General features: G+C 33.3%; 1 long non-coding RNA gene across 1 annotated transcript; it reads left to right on the forward strand.

Annotated features, from left to right (window-relative positions):
• Window positions 1-1,585: 1,585 nt before the first annotated feature.
• On the forward strand, window positions 1,586-3,319 carry LOC149656072 (uncharacterized). The gene is made up of 2 exons (XR_016370010.1): window positions 1,586-1,718; window positions 2,140-3,319. It is a non-coding gene; the product is annotated as an uncharacterized LOC149656072 (long non-coding RNA).
• Window positions 3,320-5,552: the final 2,233 nt, after the last annotated feature.

The following is a 5,552-nucleotide window of genomic DNA, read 5'->3' on the forward strand; positions in this document are numbered from 1 at the left end:
AATAATTTATACACAAATGTCCCCAGATATAAGGTTGGATGACTGTTTAGGTCCCCACTTGTAAACCTGAAATCTGCTCAAAACTTAAGTGTTCAGCTAGAAATAGGACTGATTACTTAAATTTCATTCTGATAATCAATATTTAAACTATAAAATTAAAATATACATGAAATTAGAAAATGTGTGTTTCAAAGACCCCACTTGTCTGTTGAAATGACTGTGAAGGTCCCCACTTGTAAATTTATCGAGTGTGAAAAATGAAATTGAAATACCTGATGGAACCATATAGGCTTTGACACTAATTTAAAACCTAATAATTTATACACAAATGTCCCCAGATATAAGGTTGGAAGACTGTTTAGGTCCCCACTTGTAAACCTGAAATTAGCTCAAAACTTAAGTGTTAAGCTTGAAATAGGACTGATTACTTAAATTTCATTCTGATAATCAATATTTAAAATATAAAATTAAAATATACATGAAATTAGAAAATGTGTGTTTAAAAGACCCCACTTGTCTGTTGAAATGACGGTGAAGGTCCCCACTTGTAAATTTATCGAGAGTGAAAAATGAAATTGAAATACCTGATGGAACCATATAGGCTTCGACACTAGTGCAAAATCTAATAATTTATACACAAATGTCCCCAGATATAAGGTTGGAAGACTGTTTAGGTCCCCACTTGTAAACTTGAAATCTGCTCAAAACTTAAGTGTTCAGCTAGAAATAGGACTGATTACTTAAATTTCATTCTGATAATCAATATTTAAACTATAAAATTAAAATATACATGAAATTAGAAAATGTGTGTTTCAAAGACCCCACTTGTCTGTTGAAATGACTGTGAAGGTCCCCACTTGTAAATTTATCGAGTGTGAAAAATGAAATTGAAATACCTGATGGAACCATATAGGCTTTGACACTAATTTAAAACCTAATAATTTATACACAAATGTCCCCAGATATAAGGTTGGGAGACTGTTTAGGTCCCCACTTGTAAACTAGAAATCAGCTCAAAACTTAAGTGTTAAGCTTTTAAAAGGTCCGATTACCTAAAATTCATTATAATAATCAATATTTAAACTATAAAATTAAAATATACATGAAATTAGAAAATGTGTGTTTCAAAGACCCCACTTGTCTGTTGAAATGACTGTGAAGGTCCCCACTTGTAAATTTATCGAGTGTGAATAATTAAATTGAAATACTTGATGGAACCATATAGGCTTTGACACTAATTCAAAATCTAATAATTTATACACAAATGTCCCCAGATATAAGGTTGGGAGACTGTTTAAGTCCCCACTTGTAAACCAGAAATTACGTCAAAACTTAAGTGTTAAGCTATAAGTAGGAATGATTACTTAAATTTCATTCTGATAATCAATATTTTAGCTATAATATTATAATATACATGAAATTTGAAAATTTTGTTTAAAAGACCCCACGTATCTGTTGAAATGACAGTGAAGGCCCCACTTGTAAGTTTTTTGAGTGTTAAAAATACTTAAGAAAATTTTCCATTTATTCTATTAGTTGACTCTCACAACTTTCCTGAAGCACCGAAATATCGGTATGTTATCGATTAGGCGTGTTATCAAAACAGCATTGTCCAAAACGGCTTTTTCATAAACGCGTTTGCCATTATAGCCATTTCTCGTTTCAGCGCATTTTGATTACAGCGTTTACATCTTGAGCGTTGTTTCGTATTGTTGAAGGTATAAGTATTAGAGCTCGGCAATATCTATCCATCATCCACGTTATTTTATCCATAATCCATAATTATCAACAGAAGTTGTATATTAAATCGAATTATTTCTACAACATTTACCTATAAATAATCGATTATTCACTAATTTACGGATAACGGATGGATAATGCCGAGCTCTAATTAGTATTGATTTCAGCTTTAGGTTTGAATTTTAATGGTTGTCAAACAAACAATTTCGTGGTCTAGTTTGTTAATGCGTTTTAATGTTTGGTTGGGATGGATTATTTGAACTCCTATAAATTACCTTCCACCTTATCCAAAATATCCTCCTATTAATTAGCTGCCACCTTTTCCAAAATATCCTCCTAATAGTTAGCTGCCACCTTTTCCAAAATATTTTCCTATTAATTTGCTGCCACCTTTTCCAGAATATATTCCGCGAACCAGTCCATAACCTGAGGATCACAAACGGTTATGAAACGCTGTAGCGCTAAACCGCTGGTTGGGAAAATAGCGCTATATTGAGAAACGCGGAAATAGCAGCCGCTGTTTTGGGAAATAGCACTGTATTGAGAAACGCGGAAACAGAAACTGCGGTTTTGCTTCAACGCGGTTTTGCAAACCGCTGATTTGGGCATTGCTTTATTCCAAAACGCTCTTTTGAAAACCGGTCAACTACCCGTGAACCCGAAATATCAAGGTAATTACGTGAGAAATGTATGTCAGTTTTTACCCTAAATCAGAAAATGATGAATCGTTGGTTACGTTAATTTCAAAAATATATTGATAATTTCCAAACCGAGATTTCTTGAGATTTCGCTCAAACTCTGAGTATAGTTGCTAAACAAAGATTTTACTCGGGGGAAAGAGATACAAGAAATCCGAGCCGTGCTAATTAGTTAGTTAGCTATTTAAAAATCTAATTAATTGGCATTTTTCACTAATTGAAAATGGTAATTGAATTTTAATTAATTTACAGCTAATTGGGAAATAATTATAATAACTAAGTGTGCATCGGAAAGGCATTTATCTATTTTAAAATTAATTAGATTTAGTTTTGGTTTATTAGCCAATTGGATTTTCAATTAATCTCTTTCGCCGATTTGTAGTAAAAAATCGAGTTTCATCTAAACGGGAGAGAATGCGTCCCACTACCAGTAGTGAGGGGGGAACAAAATTGTTAACCCACCCACTGTTTCCTCTCTCTCCGTTTCACAGTGAAAACTATGACTCTTTCGTAAATCGTAACTCCCGTATTTCGATCACTATTTTTCCCTCTTGAATAAATAGCAGTGCGCATGGATTTAAAACTCCGGAGCCCGTTTTAGGAACAGTGGCAAGAAAAATGATGAAATGAAACTAAATTTAGCATGATGGAAGTTTCGAGGCTTTTCTCATTTCTCGAGAATAATACATGTTAGGCTTTCATACCCCTTTATCGAAAACAATAAATGCATAACCAAAGGCGGAGTAGGAAGTCCATGGGCACTTTCATGGTGTTATTTTTTACTTACGGTTAATTTTTTGACCTTAATTATACAGGTAATTAATTAGAAATTTGTAATTGAAATTAATTAATTTAAAAATAAATGACTAATTTCTTATTGAATTGAATTAGTTTATATGTCAAATTACTAATTGGCTAATTAATTAGTTTAAAACGTTTTTCTTACTGCTAATTGTAATTATTTAGTTGCCAGCTTAATAGCATAGCTAGGCAAGAAATTAACATATTAGAAGTATTCGGATTTTTTTGTGATTTTGAAAGATGCAAACAGTTTTCACAAGAGCGATTGCGCTGAAATTTTCCTACTATTGAAGCGTTTTGTTATTACAGCCCAATAAAAGAAACCTTTATTAATTCTGTGATGCTAGAACAGATCAAATTAAGACTACAGATTTTAAAGAAGCTAAATACGAATGATATTGCCAAGAAATTCGAGAAGAATTGGTTCGGCATTGTATTTTAATAACGTTGTGTTACTTATTTATAACAAATTTCTTTATAACGTTGTTTTCGTTCCTAAATTTATCGATATTTCAAAATAAAAAATGGCTTGAAAAGAAAATAATTTTAACCACTTAATATTTTACCTTAATACTGATATTTAAATTTAACTCTTTTTTTTCTGAGGTACTAACCGAGCCCTAGTGGCTTATATGTACTATTAGTAGCAAATAAATAAAATAAATACTAGGTTTTATATGGAATACACTCCGCATGGCTTTGCCATTATATACAAAACGCGCCAAAACGCTATAAAGCTTTAAAATTCTCAAAATATGCTACTCTTTTTCCAGTCTCAGATTTACAATCAACGAATTTATTTCATAACATCACTTGCAATTATTTAAACGAGCAAAATTTTCGAAAATGGACTAATTTTAATTGCACTTTTAAGACTTCAATGTCTTCTTCTGATGTAAGCCGTTCACCTATGGAACGAGAATCCAAAATATTGGCTGCGAAATGTATTGGCCTAATTGACATATTTTTACGCTTTTCTAAGGCTTTCATTAAGATTCCCATACTTCTAATTGGCACATTGAAAGACTTTTTTTCAAAATGACGAAACACTCAATGACTAGTGAAATGAAAAGTTTCCGATTCAAAGAGAGTAATCCATTTAGAAATTGGTTCAAGGTAATCATAGGCGGATTTTACATCATTCCAAAACACTTCATTATCCAAGATCAGCGATTTCCCCGAATTACTCAAAATCAGACTACTATCTTTGTGCACGGCCAATAGCTGCAGAATGGATTTGTTGACCATAAGACTATTCAAGCAATGAGAAGAAGATCCCCAACGTGTTTTTACAGGTAGTTTTAGAGATATCGAAGCAGAGTCAGTATCTTTTAACTCTTGTTTTTGTAATTTTTCGAACTGCCCTTTCAGCATGTGGCTGTTTTTAACTTCTTTGATGATTTCTTTAGCCTCATTTAGGGTTTTTTTGAAACTCGAGATTTCTTGAATGTCCTTAGCAAGTATATTGAGTATGTGCGCTACACAGCCATAGCAAGCAAAATATGAGTCCGGGTAGCGTTCTTTAAGGACACGCCAAAATTTCTTCATATTGCTAGCGTTGTCAGTAACTACAGACATTACTTTGTTTGCACCATACTTTTCAATAACTTCTGATACCAACTCAGCCATATACTCTCCAGTGTGAGGTTTCAGGGTAGTATCCACAACTTTGTAAATAACAGGGTTTGGAGTCGTTAAAACTATGTTTATAATTGGCTCATTTCTAGAAGGAAATTGATAAACAAAATTGAAGTGATCTTAAAAGAAAAGTTACGTTATCAAATAGAACAGTACCGAATGTTACTCCAACCATCCAACTGAATTCCTACAGTTACAGCCTCCGCAATAGAAACTAAAACGTTCTCATTAACTCGTTGGTACTCAGCATTCAGTAGCGAGTTTGAAAGATGGTAAGCTGAAGGCAGCTTCAAACTTGGACGTATTTTTTGGAATGCTGCAATCCAGTACTCATTCTCAGTAAAGTTAAGAGGCGTTCCTGTAGCGTAACAAGCTCTGGCCAGAGCCTCCCAAATTTCATCCTAAGATAAATTAAATGTTACTTTTTGTTCAAAAACTATGGACTAACATTGAATACCTGCTCAGTTTCGCAAACCATTCTATCTATGTACGAGTCTAGTGAGCGTTGGGAATCAAGATTAGTTCGGATGGATAATGATGAATCTGGTCGTGTTATTGAACTAACAGTGCTTGCGCTTTCATGTGACAATACTTGGGGGTCTTGGCTATCTTCATTCCCATCGCTTTCTTTTTCAGTCCCAATATCCTTAAAAGCTTCATAATTAACGTCTGGAG

This window comes from Phalangium opilio, unplaced genomic scaffold (assembly GCF_054372755.1).
Source record: "Phalangium opilio isolate 3A_F unplaced genomic scaffold, DU_Popi_V2 ptg000077l_1, whole genome shotgun sequence".
NCBI classification, from domain to species: domain Eukaryota; kingdom Metazoa; phylum Arthropoda; class Arachnida; order Opiliones; family Phalangiidae; genus Phalangium; species Phalangium opilio.